Genomic DNA, 22563 nt, shown 5'->3' on the forward strand with positions numbered 1-22563 from the left:
TTTAGAATCTCCTCCAATGGAACCAACTATATCTTTCTCATCTACATTATCTATGGTCACTGTGATTTGACCTTTGAGCCACATATCAAAACCCCTATTGGGTGTACCAAACAGCTGTTCCAGATAAGAGGCATCAAATTCGATGCGAGTTCCATTCACTTTACTTGAACATACATTATCAACACATGCAAAGTTCTTGCAGAATTCTTTCATAGCTTCAGGAATTAAGGGGGATTTGGCATAGGTACTCAACAGACTTACCCACTTTTGTTGTTCAAGGATTTCCATTAACTCTTTAAATTTCGTGGCTTCACACCATGTTGAGTTGATTGCGAACCCCTCGACCAGATTGTTTTCCTTTGCAGTGAGTTTCTTGGACCCTTTTGCTTCCCCCTGAGTTTGAGCATTCTCCTCTGTTTCCTCGATGTTTTCACCAGAAGCTTCCACTCGTCGTTTTTTGGATTTTCTTGTGGAGGATCTAGGGTTTGAGATTGGGGATTTCATTTCGATGTCAGTGTTGGTTTGTTCCCCCTGAGTGATTGCGAGCATTGGATTGTGGGATCGAAGAGGAATTGGCGATTGAATGGGTGAGGTATCCATGGGAACAGGAGATGAAGGGTTTCTCTTTCGTTTGAGGGATGTGAGATCAGTGTTGTTGCTTGTGAGAACCATAGTGGAGGTTTTTATAGGTGGAAGGAGAGGTGATGTCAGTGGAGAAGGCGTGTGAGAGAGAGAAAGGGGGTTGCATGGATTGATTGTGGAAAGTGAAGAGTTTCTCCTATTTATTGCCAATGGAACCGTTCCAAACATTCTTTGAATATGGGTATTCGGTTTTTAATTTAAAAAATAAATAGATAAAAATAAAAGGAAAATGTAAAAAAAATTGTGTTTGACTTTGACTTGCTTAATTTCGTATCTCTGACTTAACTAGTTTGAAAGGAACTGCTTACCTTGCTCATTTGAAGTGTGAGTGAATTTGCCACGATGGTAAGCTTCAACTATGTTTGCACACAAGATTTTGTGTTTGTAATAGTCTATATGTACCATGATTTTTGCTTTTGCCTTAGAGGAACTCCAATTTGGCAATTACCTTAGCTTGATCATTCCGAGTTCCATTCTCATTTTCTCATGTTTCTCTCTGTTCAAAGGCTTAGTTAAAATATCAGCAATTTGGTGATCAGTTTGGCAAAAATCTAATTTGATCAAACCTTTCTCAACATTATCTTTAAGGAAATGGTGTCTGATGTGGATGTGTTTGACTCGGGAATGATGAACCGGATCTTTTGAAATACAAATAGCACTAGTGTTATCACAATAGATAGGAACACAATCATAGATAATACCAAAATCTCTTAGCTGTTGTTTTATCCATAGAATTTGTGAGCAACAAGCTGCAGCAGCTACATACTCAGCTTCAGCTGTGGATAGAGCAACAGTATTCTGTTTCTTGGAACCCCAAGAAACCATGCATGGACCTAGGAACTGTACCATACCTGATGTGCTTTTTCTATTCACTAAGTCACCTGCATAATCAGCATCTGCATATCCTCTTAGCTCGAAGGATCCACTTCTTGGATAGTAAAGGCATAGGTCATCAGTTCCTTTGAGATATCTTAGTATTCTTTTCACCGCAGTTAGATGGGACTCTTTTGGATTTGATTGAAATCTTGCACATAGTCCTACACTAAAAGAAATGTCAGGTCTACTGGCTGTTAAATATAATAGAGATCCAATCATACCTCTGTATTTTGTTTGATTCACACTTTTCCCATTTGGATCAGTGTCTAATCTGGTAGCAGTTCCCATGGGAGTGTGATTTACTTTGGCTGATTCTAGCTCATATTTCTTTAGGAGTTCCTTCACATACTTTTGTTGGTGTATCATGATTCCCTCCTCGGTTTGCTTGATTTGTAGACCAAGGAAGAAGTTGAGTTCCCCCATCATACTCATTTCAAATTCACTGCTCATCAAGCTTGCAAAATCTTTGCACAAATTTTCATTAGTTGCTCCAAATAATATATCATCAACATAAATTTGAACTACTAACAAGTCAGTTCCTCTAGATTTTAAGAATAAGGTTTTGTCTATTCTACCTCTTTTAAAATCATTTTGAAGGAGGAACTTTGATAATCTCTCGTACCAAGATCTAGGGGCTTGTTTTAGTCCATAGAGAGCCTTATCTAATTTGTAAATGTGATTTGGAAATTCGGGATTTTCAAATCCAGGGGGCTGTTCCACATAAACATCTTCCTCTAAGAAACCGTTTAAGAAAGCACATTTAACATCCATTTGATAAAGTTTAAAACCCATGAAAGCAGCAAAAGCAATTAAGATTCTAATGGCTTCTAATCTAGCAACAGGTGCAAATGTTTCTTCAAAGTCAATGCCTTCCTGTTGATTATAACCTTTGACCACTAACCTTGCTTTGTTCCTTATGATTGTTGCATGTTCATCTTTCTTGTTCCGGAACACCCATTTTAGCCCTATCACCTTCTGGTGCTTTGGTTTGGGTTCCAAGTGCCATACCTTGTTTCTTTTGAATTCATTTAATTCTTCTTGCATGGCAATGATCCAGTCAGCATCTTCCAGAGCCTCAGTGTGATTTCTTGGCTCAAATATGGAGAGGAACGCGTGGAATGCGCAAAAGTTCCTTAGTTGTGACCTTGTCTGAGTTCCTTTTCTGATGTCACTCAATGAGTTCCATTGGGTGGGACTTTAGATGCTTCCAAGGTTTAGGTTGAAATTGAGCTACTGGTGTTGTGGCATTTTCGTCAGTTCCTTCTATGACCTGAGTTCCCTGTTGGGGTTCCTCTGGTGTTGTTTCTGGATCTTCTTGGTTTTCTGCTTGTTCCTCTAGTACGGGAACTTCTTGATTTTGTTGAGCAGTTCCTCTTGCTGTGTGTTTGCTTATTTGGAACTCCTCATCATTTTCTGCAGCACGAGATAAACCAATCTCGAAAAATTCTTGTTCCTGTACTATGTCAGTTTTGTTAGATTCATCAAATATTATATGTACACTTTCCTCAACACACATAGATCTTTTGTTATAAACTCTATAAGCCTTGCTATTTAAGGCATATCCTAGGAACACTGCCTCGTCGCTTCTTTCATCAAACTTCCCCAAGTTCCTTTTTCCATTGTTGTGGACAAAACATTTGCTCCCAAAGGCTCTAAAGTAAGAGATGTTGGGTTTTATACCTTTTAGTAGCTCATAGGGGGTTTTGTTTAGGATTGCTCGAATCATAACTCTATTTATAATGTAACAAGCAGTATTGACTGCTTCAGCCCAGAAGTTCCTAGGCAAGGAACTGGCTATTAGCATGGTTCTTGCCATGTCCTCTAGGGTTCTATTTTTCCTCTCAACAACTCCATTTTGTTGTGGAGTTCTGGGAGCTGAGAAATTGTGGTCCATACCTTGTTCCTTGCAGTATTCATCGAATTTGTAGTTTTCAAATTCTGTTCCATGATCTGATCTTATATGGATCAGTTGGTGACCTGTGGTTTTCTGGATTTTCTTTGAAAATGTAACAAACTCATCAAACGTTTCATCCTTGCTTGTTAGAAATATGACCCAAGTAAAGCGAGAGTAATCATCAACAATAACTAATACATATTTTTTCCCACTTCTGCTTTGAATTCTCATTGGTCCACATAAGTCCATATGGATGAGTTCCAATGGTTTTGTGGTGCTTACCAATTTCTTAGATTTAAAGGAACTTCGGACATGCTTGCCTTTTGCACATGCATCACACACTTTATCAGTTAGGAACTTGATTGAGGGGAGTCCTCGAACCAGTTCCTTTGATCTTAGTTTGTCAAGCAGCGAGAAACTAGCATGTCCAAACCTCCTGTGCCATAGTAGGGAATTTTCTTCAAGGGCACTGAGGCAGGTTAGATTGTTCCTGGGAACTGTATTGAGATCCACAGAATATGTGTTCCCTTTACGAGTTCCTTCCAAAATAACCTTCCCAGTGTTATTGTTTATGATTTGACAGTTTTCAGAAGTAAAGCTTACAGAGTTTCCTTTGTCACAGAATTGAGAGATGCTTAGTAGACTGTGCATCAAACCCTCGACTAAAAATACATTTTCAATGGCGTAGGAACTTGACCTTCCAACTTTTCCAATTCCAATAATTTCTCCTTTCATGTTGTCTCCAAAGGTCACAGTTCCTCCATTGTAGGCTTCTAGTGAGAGGAATTTAGATTTGTCTCCTGTCATGTGTTTGGAACACCCGCTGTCGAGATACCACGAGCTGTTCCCCTTCACTAGAATCTGTAAAGAGATCAAAGGTTAGTTACAGGAACTCGGGTTTCCTCGAGTTCCTTTTCAACTATAACTTCAGATTTCTTAACCCATTTTTGCTTTACATAATTTATGTTTCTTTGATCCTGTTCCTTCATCTTGGAACACTCAGTACTTATGTGACTTCCACTTCCACATGAGAAGCAGACTTTTACACTAGGAAGATCCACATACTTCTTCTTATGACTATTTTTATGGTTAAAGCCCAATCCTTCTGTTCTCTTAGATTGAGCATTCTCAATCCATTTGGGAGGAACTTTAGGTGGTTGTCTCTGTGCCCTGGCCATGGATAGTTCCCTTTCCAGTTTCTCTTTTTGTTCCTTTGTGGTGATCAGATCTTTGTTTAAATTTTCTAAGTCGATGTTAAAAATTCCCATGTTGATTTCCAAGGATTTTGTAGGATCTAAACTTAAATTAAACATCTTATATTGACTGAGTTGAACTTGTAGAAGGATGTTTTCATTTCTAATTTTTTCGAATGACTCATTAATAGAGGTATTTCTATCTAGTAATTCAAAGAACCTGCCTTGGACATCAGATCTAATATTGTTCAGATAATTTATGTGGTCTTTACTGAGTTCCAAGGCTCTATCACTTTGTGCTTTTAATATACTTAGCTTTTTGTAATCATCTAGAGTTTCTAGCAACAGTTCAATTAGTTTTGACTTTGAGAGACACTGAAGAGTGGAGGAACTTACTTCTTCTGATGGAACTTGATCAGTTCCTTCTGTTCTAGCCATAAGGCAGAGATTTGCAGTTTCTTCATTTGGTTGTTCCTCATCGTCTTCTGAGTCTGTTGCTTCGCCCCATGCAGCTATCATGGCCTTCTTGAAGTTTGGTCTGTTGAAGGTAGACTTGTTAAAGCGATCTTTGACCTGTTCCTTCCCTTTTCCTCTGGTCTTGTCGTTCTCCCACAGAGGGCATTCACGAATTTGATGATCAGTTTCTCCACATTTGAAGCAACCTTGCTCAGTTTTGGAACTAGTGATTTTCTTGGCAAAGTTCCTTCCTTTCTGGTTTCCTGGTTTGAAGTTCCTATAGAGCTTTCTCATTCTTCTGACCAGCATGGCAGCCTCTTCTTCATCTGGTTCAGATTCATCGAGTTCCTCAGCCTTTAGAGCAAGTCCTCGACTTCTTGAGCTCTCGGGAACAGCAGCTCCAAGATGCAGTTCGTGTGTCATCAAGGAACCAGCAAGTTGTTCAATGTTGAACTTGGTGAAGTCCTTGGTCTCAAACAGTGCAGTGACCTTTGTTCTCCAGCGATCATCTTGTGGCATGCTTCTTAGTATTTTTCTTACCTGTTCATCTGTGGGAATGATTCTACCAAGAGAAACTAATTCATTGGTTATGTTAGTAAATCTAGTGAACATTTCTTGAATAGTTTCTTTTGGAAGCATCTCAAATCTTTCATATTTAGACATCAAAAGGTCAATTTTGGAACGCTTAACTTCATTAGTTCCTTCGTGGGTTACTTGAAGTAGTTCCCAAATCTGTTTTGCGTTCTTGCACCCCATGACTCTGTTGTGTTCATGAGGTCCAAGCCCGCAATGCAAGATTTTGACAGCCATGGCATTCATCTCATATTTATCAAAGTCTTCTTTAGAAAATTCAGACATTGGTTTAGGAACTACCTCGTTTTCAGCATTGGTCTTTGTTACCTCGAAGTCTCCAACTTCAATTACACGCCAAACTTGGTAATTTTCAGCTTTGATGAATATCTCCATTCTATTCTTCCAGTATGAGTAGAACTTGCCATTGAACATAGGTGGCCTTTGTGTCGAGTAACCTTCTTCCAGTTTCTCTTGTGAGTTCATACTTTCAGGAACTTGACTCAAACAGGGTTTCCTGTGTTTTAGTGAGTACTGGCTCTGATACCAACTGTTATTCCAGTAGGAACACGCACAAGAGGGGGGGGGTGAATTGTAATTAGAACTTTGATAAAGTTTCTTGCGGAACTTAAGAAACAATCAAGAAACTGAGAATAGAGAAGACAATAACAATAATTGTGAAAACTTCTTGATACTAATCAAGAAGAGAATTCTTTTATTATGGTAATGCCTCGATTACAATAATCTCTCCAACACAAGTTCCTCTCAAACTCGTGTTCCTCACAGTAATCTACTTCGATTACAACTCCTTAACTTCTCTCTCTCAGACTTAAACTCTAAGTCTAAACAGGATAACTCTATCCTTACTAATACAAAATATAATTCGTGTTTGGATAACTCTAGATATTAATAATGCTTTTGTGTGGATATAAGGAACTTAGGAACTTTGAATTAACTAGGACACAAACTGTTTTAGAAAATCTTAGACAAAACGTTTTTAGGAAAGCAAAAACTCTCAGAATGTTTGTGTACTTTAAACCAAAAACGATTTCCCTTTTATAGTGTTTATCCTTAGGGTTAGTTCCCTTCAAAACCTCAACTGCTAACTGCCAGCACTTTGGTCTCCACGTCCCTTGACTTGAGGAACAAGGGGAAGACCACTTCCCACGTTCAGCCATAAAGCAGTTAGTGGTTTGACTCAATCAAACCCCAAAATATTTCTTTAAAACAGATTTTATTTATCTACAAAAACTTAGGAGAATTTTTAGGAAAATAAGTTTTGTTTAAATAAAATAAAACGTAAATCTATTTTATATTAAATATGCAAAACTTGTTTTTATTTATGAAAATGTTTTCCATAAAAATCGCTTCCAATAAAATAAATGGCCTAATTAAATCATAAGTTCCTTGAGTACTCTATATACCATTAGCATAATTAATATTTACATAAAATTCTAAGTACAGTGGACTACCTAGACTTTATGTCTTCCCTTTGTCTGGAACTTGCAACTCAGAAGCTTCAGACGTTCCAGCTAAGGAACATTGATGAGTTCCTCTCTTGCTAACACAAGAACTCTTGGCTATGAGTCTGTAATAGTTCTTGTGGATATTCGGAACTCTTGATATGTAACTGTGTTGCTCCTCTTGTGACTTCAAACTGGAACAGATACAACTTCCAGCTCTGAAACTCCATTGACTGTTCCAAGTGTACCTCAGGAACTTCACCAGTTTATTCAAGTTCCTATCCTAATAGAAACTTGGGCATATGCCTGTTCAAAGTCATTTAGCAACCATAATCAGGAAGTTTGCAATATGTGTGTGTCATCAACCAAAACTTAGGAACAACAATATATGAAATGTATTTTCATATTCCATTTAATCTTGGTTTAGTATTAAATGATGAGTCCCTTCAATTTGACGATATATTCAAGATAGACTGTCAGGACCAGTCCTGTGACTAAGAAATGTCTATCAAGTGAACTTGAATGTCAAAGGTTGAAAATGGTCCCTAGTCGGAGTTTTCTATAAAATTGGACGCATAGAAAACGTTAGACGACTAGAATGCAAGATGACTAGTAGTTCTGTTTCTTGAACTATGTGGACATGGCAATGTCATAATCATTTGCATAGATACTTAATTTGGGAAGACTAGTATCGGACAAGACCTATGAAACTTTACTGTAAGAGATGAAAATCTGTCATAAGTAAATTTCATTAAAATTATTAGACACTAAATCCTCAATACCTGAGTGATTTGAGATTACTTGTTTGAGAACTGGTTGCTTTGACGTTGACCAACCGTCGCACCGTAAAAGGAGGCTATAAAGGCAACGCTCAGGTAATCACCTATCAAACGAAGTCTAATCTCAAGATCGCAAGATTGGGATTGTCCTCCCATAAATCGGGATGAGATGCTTAAAAGTTGTACAAGGCCACTCGGAGAGCTAGAAACTGTGAAATGCATGGCCGTGCTCGGATGAATCATAGGCTATGATTATCTGTTTATTTGATCAGTTGAACTCTGAAACCGAGGAACACCTCTAGACATAATAAGGATGACAACTCTTACCTTATGTTCAAGAGCAAGCATCGAGCGACAAAGGAATTAGGAAATGCACACTTGTCCCTAAGGACAAGTGGGAGACTGAAGGAAATAATGCCCTTGGTCCAAGTATGCATTCAATGTTAAGTCTAATAAATGCGGTTCAGTATTAATTAACAAGTTAATAATTCAGTGAGATCAAGTGAGCTGAATGCCTGACTAGAGGCCGCTTCAGTTCAAGTGGAATTAATGATATTAATCCACAGCTTACTCTTGACTGAACCCATAGGGTCACACAAATAGTACGTAAACGTATCAAGTATTTAATGGCATTAAATACTGCATCTATGGATATTCGGAATCGAAGAATCTTGGTTTCAGTGGGAGCTGAGATCGTCACAGGCAAGAAATGAATACTCAGGAAACGATGATATTACCGGAAACGGAAATATGGATCGTATCGGAAATATAAATATTATCCAAGTCGTAGATGTTACCGGAAACGGAAACATGGTACGTATCGGAAAATATTATCGGAAATGGAAATATTGCCGGAATCGGAAATATTGCCGGAAACGGAAATATTGTCAGAATCGGAAATATTATCGGAATCGGAAAATAATTTCGGAAACGGAAATATTAAATATTTGTTCGAAACGGAAATTAATTCCGGAATCGGAAATATTAAATATTGTTCGTATCGGAAATAAATTCCGGAATCGGGAATTTAATCGGAAGCGCGTCGTACGAATTAGCATCTGACGAGACTTGCTAGACGAAGGCCCAGCACGAAGCCAGGCCTACGCTCAGCAAGCCCAAGCGCCCAAAAACACGCTGCCAAGCCACGCCCGGTCCAGCGCAAGGCCAGGCCCAGCAATAGGCCTTGGCGCGCGCGCGGGGCTGCGACGAGTGGGCTGGCGCTGTGCGTGGGCCGCAAGGCCTGCGTGCGATGCTAGCGTATCACTCGAAGTGTGTTACTCGAATCCTAAGGCTACCGGGATTTGTCATATGATTAAATCTAATCCTAAAAGATTTAGTTTATTTAATTAGAGTCCTAGTAGGATTATAATTAAATAAATTAGTATCCTAATAGGATTCCAAATACTTTTCCATAACTCTATAAATAGGTGCCTAGGGTCACATATTTACATAGAGTATTCAAGTATTCAAAGTGATTTTTGAGAGCAAAAATTCAGTCATACAATTGCCTAATAAGTGCCGAAAATTCTAAGTACCTTAAGGGCGATCCTAGTTGGTCAAGCTTAAGGCGGATCCGGACGTGCTGTGGACTATCTACGGAGGGACGACACTTGGAGTCCTAAAGACTTGTTCTTGTTCGGTTCGGGCGCAGCTAGGGAAGGCACGCAACAAAGATTATGCATCTAAACTATGCTAAATGATTATGTGTAAATAATATGCTTTCCTGGCTTTATGGTTTTTCCGCATGATTTATGAATTGTCATATGTATCATAACCTAACAAGAATTTGTATAGGTGTTGGTCAAGCATGAGGATTATATCTGCTAGGGCTCACAATTTGCAGCTTCGTGCTAGTGTCACGAGTTTACATCAACCAAGGCCAATGAGCAGCATGGGGACGGCTCAAGGGTATATCAACAGGATGTATCCACACAAGTTATATGGTCATTATGCTAATGGTGGTATAAGAGCAGGTTTTGGAAATAAGGGGTATGACGCACGTGTCAATGGCCGTGCGTGGTTTGCGGTTGACAACGAGTTCAAGAACAAGAGTCGAGGTAATGGTTTCTTGGGTCATGGCAATGAGAACATGGATAGGTTAAAATGAGCTGAACAAGGACCCCAGAGCGAAGGCGTCTAAGAGCATAAGGATTGGAAAGGGTAGACATCGTAGAATTTTATGATTTGGATTGGTTGACTCAATTCTTTTCCTTCGTTTACTTAGGTAAATGTTGCACTACGGGATAAGTATTCCCTGGCTTGCTCTTTTCGCTCTCCCTTTTCTCTTTCTATTTTTTCTTTCTTTTTTCTTGGGATTCCTCCCCAACATAAATTCTTCAATTTTTAATTTGGGCTAAAAGGTAGATGGTTGTGGTCTTTGAGTCACGAGGCGAAACTGAGTGAGCCTCGTTTGGTAGGCCCATAGTGGACCTTTAATTTTAGTAGGCCTAGGGTGGACATTTAAATTGTCTTACTTTACAAGCGTATTTAGTCGTTTCTTAAAATATGCAAATAGCGTAGATTCAAAATGTTGTTTTTACCTTATTGAATTTTAATGAAAGAATTACATCGAAAGTAATTTTTTGTTTCTTTTCAGATTCCAGTTTCTGGGATTTAATTGGAAGTTGTGATTTAGACTCAAACTTTCATTAATCTTTCTGATTATAACCCGTGTATGAATACAAGGAGGTGGCCTAGACTCAAAATACTGACGTGGCGTAAGCCTATAATACTTGACCAAGCAACTCTCAGACTTAGGCTAATTGGACCATAACTTTCGTTGGTTGACACTTTAGATTTTAACCCTTGGGTGTTCATTTGTCATGCGCCATTTTGTTTAATGTTGGCAAGGTAGTTAATTGGGCAGATCGAATTTTTATTTTTGCAAGACTAGAATCATTAGTGCGGCTTCTCTCTTAGTGTGTATTGCTTTACCCCAATGGTAGCCCTATTGGTATGCCGATTTGGGTATTTTCATGGTTGGTCATGTTGCATTCATGGAAAATCTTTTAGTCCGTACTTAATAGTATTTCAAGGAGTGAGTGACTCGAGAGGACTATGATAGTCGTGACCCAATGTGACTATAAGCCTTGAGGCCATTAATTTTTCTTGCCAATGGTATTGACACCTTAGGTTCACTTTGGGGTTGTGCGACTATGGGGGATGATTTCCAGAATGTGACTGTTTCCATTTTGCAAATACTATAGTATATTCTTTTTATTGGTGAGAGAGTATTGAGCCCGTGGATTCTTAGCAAGGGATGACAATTACATATGGGTGCTTATTGATTTAAATGTTAGGAGGGGAGACTCAATATGGTTTAACCTTTTAATTTGCAGAACGACACCAAGCATGAGGACCGATTCTATGGATAAGACAACCAAGACTTAGGATTTAGATTGTACTTTGGCATAGCCTAGTCTAGACTCGGATTTACTTTTTATTTGAACATTATTTTTTGAAGACTTTATTCGAAAACCATTTTTTTTTTGAATTCCTCGCCCATGTGACATTCAAGGTCGTTTAATTAGCATGCTCGGTTTTGGTGCCGAGCATTGTCGTCGTAGGAGGCCTAACAACGACACAAAGAGTTATTTTATTTTTCACAAGTCGCTTTTTAGAATCGAGTGCCTTTCATACGCCCTCGCAGCAATTTTTTCAAAAAGTTTCCTTTTTTGCTACGTATATTTTTTATGCGCGGGCACCGAGGCTGCTGTGCCTGACCAAAAGGCCAGGCAGCAACTTCAGCGCCCAGCAGTGGGCGTGAGAAATTTCGGCGCCCAGCCAGGGGCGTTGAAAATGCGTCCCTGGCTGGTTCTCGTTTTCAGTTTTCGTCTACTTTTGTTTTTGCGACTTTAAATTTGCGTGCTTGTCCTATAACGTCCTTTACGCGTTGTGCAGCGTTTGTGGGATTCGTTACGGCCATCCCGAGCATCGCTTATTTTTGTGGCGATCGTTCGGGCTTGCGGAACACGTATTTTGGTATAACTCTTTGGCCAATTGGTTCATGAATGTTTGGGCAATTTTTAAGGTCGTTGGTTTCCTATCATTATTTGTCTAGCATTATTCGTACGCACAATCATAACATAGTCACATAGTTCGCTACACATAACTACATTACAAACATGGATTTGAAACTTAAATATGTCACGTAGTTTAGGATAGGCTTCTATGGGTAGTATTTGCGCCTGGCTTGGTACCGCTTCTATCGTAGATCCAACACATGCCCTGGTCGAGGTAGTGTCTTCAACAAACGAATTTCGCTCAAGAGGCCAACCCGCAAGTGCAAGCCAAGGGGGCATGAAGGCGAGAGGGACCTAATGGGCGAGCGATTGGGTTCGGGATAGGTGTACTACCTGCACAAGTACCGAGTGGGCAACATGCGCGGCGTATGCACCCCCCTATTGGCGAAAAAAGGTATCCTTAGTCCCAACTCCCGAGGGAGCCGAGATTCGTTATGTTGTTCTGCCCGTTCACATTAATATGTTGATTTTCAGGTCGTCCCAACTTGATGGGGAAATAAACGCGGGGTAGGATCGTTTCACCCTTCGGCTATTTTGATTACCTACAAGCACGAGTATTTCCTTCACTATCCCCAGTGGAGTCGCCACTGTGAGGGGGTCGAAAAAAGCGCGAGGCTAATGCGTGACCTCGTCCCTCGTGGGTGTGACGATTCTTTTTATTCAATCAAGTGTAATCGGATTTCCTATGAGTATACACCCAATTGACTAGTAATATAGGAGTCGCCATTCAGTTTTTAACGACAATGAGAAAAACTGACAAAACCCGGTTATCGTGACATAAAGGGAGTGCAATTATGTTTGACCACGACGGCCGTAGGTTCCCTTGTGATCCCTGGTGTGGGGATCTCTCAACATACACCCGCAAGGTAGAGATTGAGGGTTCGGGGGACTGTAACTACCGAGAGGAGTACTTCGCTTGTCGATAAATCCAGAGGCAGGATATCCTTACTAGCTCAGCATAAATAATTGAAAGGACATGCGTTGACTATTAAACTAATCTGAGTTGATTTTAGCAATATGCAACATATAATACTAATTCGATCGTGATTATCTGATTTAAACAGCATTAAGGGACCTAGCATGATAATCCGATTTCCCAAAAATATTATATTTGTTAGGCGTGATAGAACAATCAGATTAGGTTAGTTTAACAGTTCATAAAAAGGGCGAGGAAAGCAGTTAAATCATCGAAAAGGGACACATTACGACGCACCCTTGAGAGGTGCGTCACGGTTCTCAGAAAACTAACCACTTTGACTTTGCTATTTCTCCTTTTTATTTAACGAATCTCAATTATGGGACAGGATACGTTCTGTTCGATTTATGGATCGATTGCGACAGAACGCGTGAACAGTTTCGCAGCGAGAGGCTTAGGCTAAGGGTTGGAGTCAATACTCAGAATATAATTGTGTGTTGTTGTGTCGTTTTCACGTCGAATTTAGGGGTCTATTTATAGGGGAGAGTTCGTGGAAAGATAGAATTGCAGAGTTCTAATCCACAAAGAATTAGGAAAAAACACGTACCCAGGTATTTTCAGCGCCCAGGGCTGGGCGTCAAAGATTTCGGCGCCCAACTCTGGGCGTTGAAAATATGATCCAGGCAATTTCAGCGCCCAGGGTTGGGCGTTGAACTTGCTGTTTGGGCCGTTTTCTTAGTCAGATTCGGATTCCTGAAATCCGTAGAGTTTGAGACTTAATCGAGTCTTTTAGCGCGTATCAATTTTATGACGGAATGCGTCTGGGCCCGTTACGAACTCTAGGCTCGTTAGGATTTTAATTAATACGTAACTCTTATTTCCGAATCATATTAGGAATAGGATTCTCGCAGTTTTCTATCTCATTTAGGATTTATGTTGGAATGCAACACCTAATTCTGACAGGTTTCTATCCTTTATGATTTGCCACTTTTAGAAGCTACCTTTTACGGCAGTTACTATTTTTAGCAGGTTTCCATAAATAGCAGGTTTCGGGTGAAATGAAAAGGGGAATTGAGATTCGTTTATTTTATAGGAGATGCGTTGTCAAGTGGAGATTTATGCTTTCATCATCGAACCTTTCCCTTTCGGGAATGGGGACAAAAGTAGGTGTCTACATCCTTAATAAATTTTTTTAAGTTTTAGACTTTAATACTTAATAAAACGTTTTCGTTAACCATTTATATAAATTAATAGAATTCTTTTTTCCATTTAATTTGTGGTTTATTAAATGATGAGTCCTTTCAATTTGACGATATATTCAACATAGACTCTCTGGACCAGTCCTGTGACTAAGAAATGTCTATCAAGTGAACTTGAATGTCAAAAAGTTGAAAATGGTCCCTGGTCGGAAGTTTTCTATAAAGATGGACGCATAGAAAACGCTAGACGACTAGAATGCAAGATGACTAGTAGTTCTGTTTCTTGAACTATGTGGACATGGCAATGTCGCAATCATTTGCATAGATACTTACTTTGAGAAGACTAGTATCGGACAGACCTATGAAACTTTACTGTAAGAGATGGAAATCTGTCATAAGTATATTTCATTACATTATTAGACACTAATCCTCAATACCTGAGTGATTTGAGATTACTTATTTGAGAACTGGTTACTTTGACGTTATCAACCGTCGCACCATAAAAGGAGACTATAACGGCAACGCTCAGGTAATCACAAGATTGGGATTGTCCTCCCATAAATCGGGATGAGATGCTGAAAGTTGTACAAGGCCACTCGGAGAGCTAGAAACTGAAAAATGCATGGCCGTGCTCAGATGAATCACAGGCCATGATTATCTGTTTATTTGATTAGTTGAACTCTGAAACCGAGAAATACCTCTGGACATAATAAGGATGACTACTCTTACCTTATGTTCATGAGCAAGCATCAAGCGACAAAGGAATTAGGCAATGATGTAAGGACAAGTGGGAGACTGAAGGAAATAATGCCCTTGGTCCAAATATGCATTCAATGCTAAGTCTAATAAATGCGGTTCAGTATTAATTAATTATGCAAGTTAATAATTCAGTGAGATCAAGTGAACTGTATGCCTAGCTAGAGGCCGCTTCAGCTCGAGTGGAATTAATAATATTAATCCACAACTTACTCTTGATTGAACCCGTAGGGTCACACAAATAGTACGTGAACGGATCAAGTATTTAAGTGAATTAAATATCTATTTATGAACATTCGGAAACGAATGATCTCGGTTCCAGTGGGAGCTGAAATCGTCAAAAGGCAAAATAAAGAATACTCCTGAAATGATAAAATTTGCCGGAAACGGAAATATGGATTGTAATGGAAATATAAATATTATCCAAGTCGTAGATGTTGCCGGAAATGGAAACATGGTACGTATCGGAAAATATTATCGGAAATAGAAATGTTGCCGGAATCGGAAATATTGGTGGAAACGGAAAAATTACCGGAATCGGAAATATTTTCGGAATCTGAAATAAATTCCGGAATCGGAAATATTAAATATTTGTTCGAATCGGAAATAAATTCTGGAATCGGAAATATTAAATATTGTTCGAATCGGAAACGAATTCCGGAATCGGAAAACGAATCGGAAGCGCGACGTACAAAACGATTGACGGACGAGCTTGCTGCGCAAGGCCCATCACAAAGCCAGGCCCAGCGCCCAGCAAAGCCCGCGCGTGCAAGCGAGCAGCAAGGCAGGCCCAGCGCAAGCAAGCAGCAAGGCAGGCCAGCAGCGCCCAATATCATGGGCCGCGTGCTGCCAGCGCCCATTGCTTGGGCCGAGCCGAGCACCAGCGCCCCTCGTGGGCTGCGTGGCTGCGAGGCTTCGTACGACCAAAGCCATGGTCGTTTAGGATTGCTTGCTTAATCTCGTTTTCCTAATTCTACTCAAATTGAATGTTTATGTTAAATATGAAACACTTAGGTGTTTGATTAAACATTAAATTATAATGATATAATTTAACTAGAATCCTAATGGATTTAGTTATTGGAATCCTAGTAGAATTCTAATTCTGTTAGTTCCACCTTATAAATATGTGGTTCATAATCACAATTTATATGACAATTCAATAAGTATTCACATAGATTAAGTTCAAGTAAGAATTTACTAATTTTCCTAAATTAATAATTAAGCTTTCCGAATAAACATAATACCTTAGAGAATATTCTAGTTGGTTGAATCTAAGGCGGATCCGAACGTGCTGTGGACTATCTACGGAGGGGCGACATTTGGAGTCCTAAACCTGTTCTTGTTCGGTTCGGGAGCAGCTAGGGAAGGCACGCATCACATTATATGTATCCTAATTATGGTAATTGACTATGTGGAAATTAATTTGGATTCCCGGCTTTATGGTTTTTCCGCGTGAAATATATTGTTTATATTGGTCATAACCTAACATATGATAACTAAACCTATGCCACAAGTGAGATGCAACACTCACATTGTGGCACAGGAAATCAAACATACTTTTGAATTTCATTAATTATTTTAAAGATGGGTTAGAGTCCCATGGTTGTAAAAACATACGGGTTGAAATTTATCATATATGAAGTGTATTTTCATATTCCATTTAATATTTGTTTAGTATTAAATGATGAGTCCTTTCAATTTGACAATATATTCAAGATAGACTGTCAGGACCAGTCCTGTGACTAAGAAACATTCATCAAATGAACTTGAATGTCAAAACTTGAAAATGGTCCATGGTTGGAAATTTTCTATAAAGGTGGACGCATAGAAAACATTAGACCACTGGAATGCAAATGACTAGTAGTTATGTTTCGTAAACTATGTGGACATGACAATGTCGCAATCATTTGCGTAGATACTTACAATGATGCTGGTGATAAACTAGTTACCACAGATGACATCAAAGCAGAAATTAAAGAATTCTATGTGAAACTCATTGGTACTGCAGCCCCTAAGCTCACTGGTATTGATATTGAGCTTGTTAGACAGGGCAAACAACTCTCTCCTCTTGCTGCAGAAAGTCTAATTCAACCTGTTACTACCAAAGAGATAGATGAAGTTCTTAAAAGCATTGATGTGAACAATGTTAGGTTATGATACATATGACAATACATAAATCATGCGGAAAAACCATAAAGCCAGGAAAGCATATTATTTACACATAATCATTTAGCATAGTTTAGATGCATACACTTTGTTGCGTGCCTTCCCTAGCTGCGCCCGAACCGAACAAGAACAAGTCTTTAGGACTCCAAGTGTCGTCCCTCCGTAGATAGTCCACAGCACGTCCGGATCCGCCTTAAGCTTGACCAACTAGGATCGCCCTTAAGGTACTTAGAATTTTCGGCTAGTATAGGCAATTGTATGACTGAATTTTTTGCTCTCAAAAATCACTTTGAATACTTGAATACTCTATACAAAATAATGACCCTAGGCCTTTATTTATAGAGGTATGGAAAGGGAATCGTTATCCTATTAGGATACGAATTAATTAAACTAGAATCCTAATAGAATTCTTATTTAATTAATTCATCCTTTTAGGTTTAGGAATTTAATCATTAGTCGAAACCTGATAGCTTTAGGATTCGTATAGCACACCAACATACACGCACGCACAGCAGCCCACAAGGGGCGCAATGCGCGCGCGCGCAGCCCGCGAGCTCGCAGCCCATTGCTGCGAGGCCCACACGCTGCCGCAGCGTTGGCGCGCGCTGGGCCTGCCTTGCGGTGGGCCTGGCGCAGCCTTGGCTGGTGCGTTGTGGCGCGCTGGCTTGCTGGGTGATGGCCCGGCTTCGTGCTGGGCCTTCGTCTGGCAGGCCTCGTCCGATGCTAATTCGTACGATACGCTTCCGATTAATTTCCCGATTCCGGAATTCATTTCCGATACGAACAATATTTAATATTTCCGATTCTGGAATTAATTTCCGTTTCGAACAAATATTTAATATTTCCCTTTCCGGAATTATTTTCCGATTCCGGCAATATTTCCGATTCTGACAATATTTCCGTTTCCGGCAATATTTCCGATTCCGGCAATATTTCCATTTCCGATAATATTTTCCGATACGTACCATGTTTCCGTTTCCGGCAACATCTACGACTTGGATAATATTTATATTTCCGATACGATCCATATTTCCGTTTCCGGCAATATCATCGTTTCCGGAGCATTCATTTCTTGCCTGTGACGATCTCAGCTCCCACTGAAACCAAGATCCGTCGATTCCGAATATCCATAGATGGAGTATTTAATGCCATTAAATACTTGATCCGTTTCCATACTATTTGTGTGACCCTACGGGTTCAGTCAAGAGTAAGCTGTGGATTAATATCATTAATTCCACTTGAACTGAAGCGGCCTCTAGCTAGGCATTCAGCTCACTTGATCTCACTGAATTATTAACTTGTTAATTAATACTGAACCGCACTTATTAGACTTAACATAAAATGCATACTTGGACCAAGGGCATTATTTCCTTCAGTCTCCCACTTGTCCTTAGGGACAAGTGTGCATTTCCTAATTCCTTTGTCGCTCGATGCTTGCTCTTGAACATAAGATAAGAGTTGTCATCCTTATTATGTCCAGAGGTGTTCCTCGGTTTCAGAGTTCAACTGATCAAATAAACAGATAATCATAGCCTATGATTCATCCGAGCACGGCCATGCATTTCGCAGTTTCTAGCTCTCCGAGTGGGCTTCACTACAAAAAAGAGGTACATATTGAGACGGAATTATTGTGACGGTCTAACAAAGAGTCGCAAGGAAATTGGGGCGCGAATATTAATTTGTAAATTGCGACGCTTTAGAGAGCCGCAAAATATTTCGACGTTCTAAAGCGTCGCTATTTACAAAAAAAAGACACGTGTGTTGCACGTGTTTGTGAGGCAGCAATGCAACTGAATTTTTGGGCAAAAAATCCCGCCTAACTCTCTGTTTTTTTCGCAGAATCCCGCCTAACTCTCAACCCACCTCCCACGTTTCTCTCAACCTCCTCCCACCGACATACCTTGCTGCTTTACGAAACTAACCACCCTCGTCAGATTTCCGATGAATTCGTATCTCTCCTCCTCACCTTCAGCACCGGCCATTAACGAATTCCATGAATTCCGTCTTCAACCTTTACGTTAGCAAAGTCAAATCTCCCAGTATAAGCTATCTCACTCCTCATCCTATAAATTCATGAAAAATCCCAATTATTGAATTCACAATTCGCCCAACAAATTCAAGATAAATTCGTTGCTCTCTCTGGTTTTTAATTGGAGAAATTCAAGCATACTCTGGTTTCTTAATTGCTGCTTTATCCTCGGTGTTGCCGGATATATTCGCCAGGTATTTTTGGTCTGCTTCACGCCTTCACTATTTGATTTTTATCATATAACAATGTTTAGGTTTGATTCACTATTTTAATTTCCGTCATATATTGTTAATTCACGTTTTTTCATGTCAATTTCTAATGTCAATCATATGCCTTTAAGTTTTCCATGTTATATTGCATCCTTAATTCAAGAAAAAAACTAGAATGGGTCTTCTTAGTTTCTGTGATTTTCTATATACCGCTTACAGAGTGTTTGCTATTTCATTTATTTTAGTTTTCAATTGCAGATAGTTGGTAATTTGGACGATAGTTGGAAAGTGGTGAACGTCTGACTTCTTCTTCCGTGTTGTTACTACTGTAGGTATTGTCTATCTATTTCTAATTTTCTGCGGTATCTTTCTTGAATTACTTTGTACTTTTGTGATTCCATAGTTTTAAATTTGCAACTTTTAGTTGGCCTAGAATCTTTGAAATTTGGATACATGGCAATGCTTTGTATAAAGACACACAGACATTTAGTGAGATTTAGGTGATAATCTCTGACCAAGATATCTGGTACTTAGTATGAAAAATCTGTTGTCAATCTTTAAGACACCTAGCTGTACTTGGTTAGTTTAGGTTGTCTTTAGTGAGAAACTTGGTGCATCAAATGTGCATGTTGGATGAGTTTGCAAAATTATTTGTCGCTATAGAACTTATACTAATTATTTGAACCCTTTCACTTAGCATTTTCTACTGTTATCTATAACTTCTTTTGAGGCTACACTGTTTTCTGTGACTGATTATGTGAAATGTGTGACCGATGGACTGACTGTAAGTAGAAAAGAACTGAACAAACTTTGCACAAAACAGAACTGAGCTTTACAAAGCAGAACTTAGTATTAGGCGACTGATAAGCTCATTGTCTGTCTGTCATCGTTATGTTAAGCTACTGCATGCTTTCTATATGTCATAATTGTAGTATTAGGTAGTGGCAGTGTATCGCAGTGTTAAATATCTTATCTTATCAGCACTTTGCTTGTCTTTATTATAAATTTCTTTGCCTTTCCCTGCTTTAGTTGGCACCAAATATAGGTTTGACTACCAGTTGTATGGAGTAAGGAATAAACCTATGCAGTAAGTACCCTAATCTGAATATATGCAGTTCAAAACACAGAGAAGTGAGAGTAGCTTTGAACTATAGCTTAACTGAGTTAAGGGATAGAACATCCGGTTTTGATTTTTGAATTGTCATAGCTGGGATGATAAACTCAGATAACCATTTCTGAGTTTCTATCATCCGGTTTTGAACTGTCATAGCTAACCAAATATTATCTTATCAGCACTAGCTTATTGTTTATCTGGGTTTATCATGCCAAGTTGAGAGTAGCTTTGAACTATAGCTTATCATCCGGTATTATTTATCTGAGTTTGCAAAATTATTTGTCACTCTAGAAAGATCAAGCGCCAACTGGTGGACAACCTTAAAAGCTAGCTTCTTCCTTCGATTATCAATGAGGTATTTCTTTAGGGCACCTCTAGGAAGATATTTCACAACAACACATCAGATATTACTAGGGATGCTAATTAGGCCACTTTCTGTTTGTATTTGTAGTCCTGAGGCCCCCATCTTTGCCCCAATAAACTGCAGCATGCATAAATGGTTTTTATGACTACGAGCTTTGATAATTAACATATCAGTTAGTTTCAACATGTATCGAGTTAAAAGTAACAGTAGCAAATTTTTGAGATGGATGGTTTAGCTACACTGTAGGTTCTATTGTTAGAAAGAACGACATTGTATTCTTCTGTTGAATTATTTTGAACTTGCGAGTAAGGGTTTATGGAATTATGGTAAAGAGTCGTTACCTAGCTTTTTTTAGTGCTTCTCTATAGAGCTGTTTAGAGTATTTTTTATTACATACCTGAACTTTTTATCTCTATTGATTTTAGAAAATAGATCATGCATTACATGACAATAGATCATGCATTACATGACAATAGATCAGTCCTAGGCTATTTACGACATAGAAAATAGATCAGTCCTGCTCTGATCAATCCTGATCAGATCAGTCCTGATCGGATCATTCCTGATCAAATCAGTCCTGATCAATCCTTACTGATCCATCCTGATCAGTTCTGATCAGTTCACTTCTGATCAGTTCACTTCTTCTCCTGATTTGTGTTGGTGTTGTTTAGGTTTAATTACTTTATCCCACACATAAATAATGTAATTGGAATTGGAAAACATCCCAATTTATGTTGGTGTTGCTAATATAACTATCGAACCTTAACTATATACATCATGTGTTGCGCATAACCGGGAAAAAATGGGAAACATTAACAGAAAACGTTTTAGAGGCTATGCAATTGCACCGGATAGGAGTGTTTCACTAAATCAGTTCAAGCTCAATCATGAGATTATCGTTCTATTTGAATAACTCTATTCTTAACAAATTAATAGAATCTAATCCAAAATTGTGATTACTATTCTTATTTCATTATTCAAACAAACACTAGCTAAGAGCTTAAGAAGTGGAGTAATACATACTGATTGCTACGGTGTACAAGTTATAAATAATTGATCGTGGAATTGATGAGTCATAATAGAAGAGTAATCTATAATGACTAATATTTAGATTAGACATAACAAGGTAGGATTAATATTATTATAAAACTTTTGGGAGTCTTTTTAATTATGTGTTGTGTTCTGTCAACTTCCTTGAATATGAGATAATATGGCTGCTTAATACGGAGTATGGTGATCACTTTTGAGTAATAAATGGAATAGCTAGCTTTCTATGGACTGTGACACTTGCACTCTCAGACGACATAGAAAATAGATCAGTCCTGATCAGATCAGTCCAGATCAGTCCTGATCAGATCAGTTCTGAACAGTCCTTACTGATCAATCCTGATCAGTCCTGATCAGTTCACTTCTGATCAGTTCACTTTTGATCAGTTCACTTCTGATCAGTTCACTTCTGATCAGTTCATTTCTGATCAGTTCACTTCTGATCAGTTCACTTCTGATCAGTTCACTTCTGATCAGTTCACTTCTGATCAGTTCACTTCTGATCAGTTCACTTCTGATCAGTTCACTTCTTCTCCTGTCCCTCTACGTTCACCACTATCTCCTTTCTCTCTCCTCTGGTAATTTTGTCGCCCCACAATAACGACTTTCGTAAACTCAATTGCTTGATCCCCTTATCGCGGAGTAGATTGCAGATAATATTTGCTTTTACTTTCCATGTAGAAAAAACACCCTTCTTTGACCTGCGCTTAGCACATTGCTTCCCTACATTTGTTCATTTTCATGGAGCATTCATGGTCATGAATTGATATGTTTGTAGTGTTTTCTGTTTAAGTTGATAACTTCATCTACTATATTTTTTAGATTTTAAATTCCTGATAATGTTGTTGTCCTTATATTTTGACCATAA

The sequence above is a fragment of the Spinacia oleracea genome, chromosome 6, assembly GCF_020520425.1.
Source record: "Spinacia oleracea cultivar Varoflay chromosome 6, BTI_SOV_V1, whole genome shotgun sequence".
Taxonomy (NCBI): Eukaryota; Viridiplantae; Streptophyta; class Magnoliopsida; order Caryophyllales; family Amaranthaceae; genus Spinacia; species Spinacia oleracea.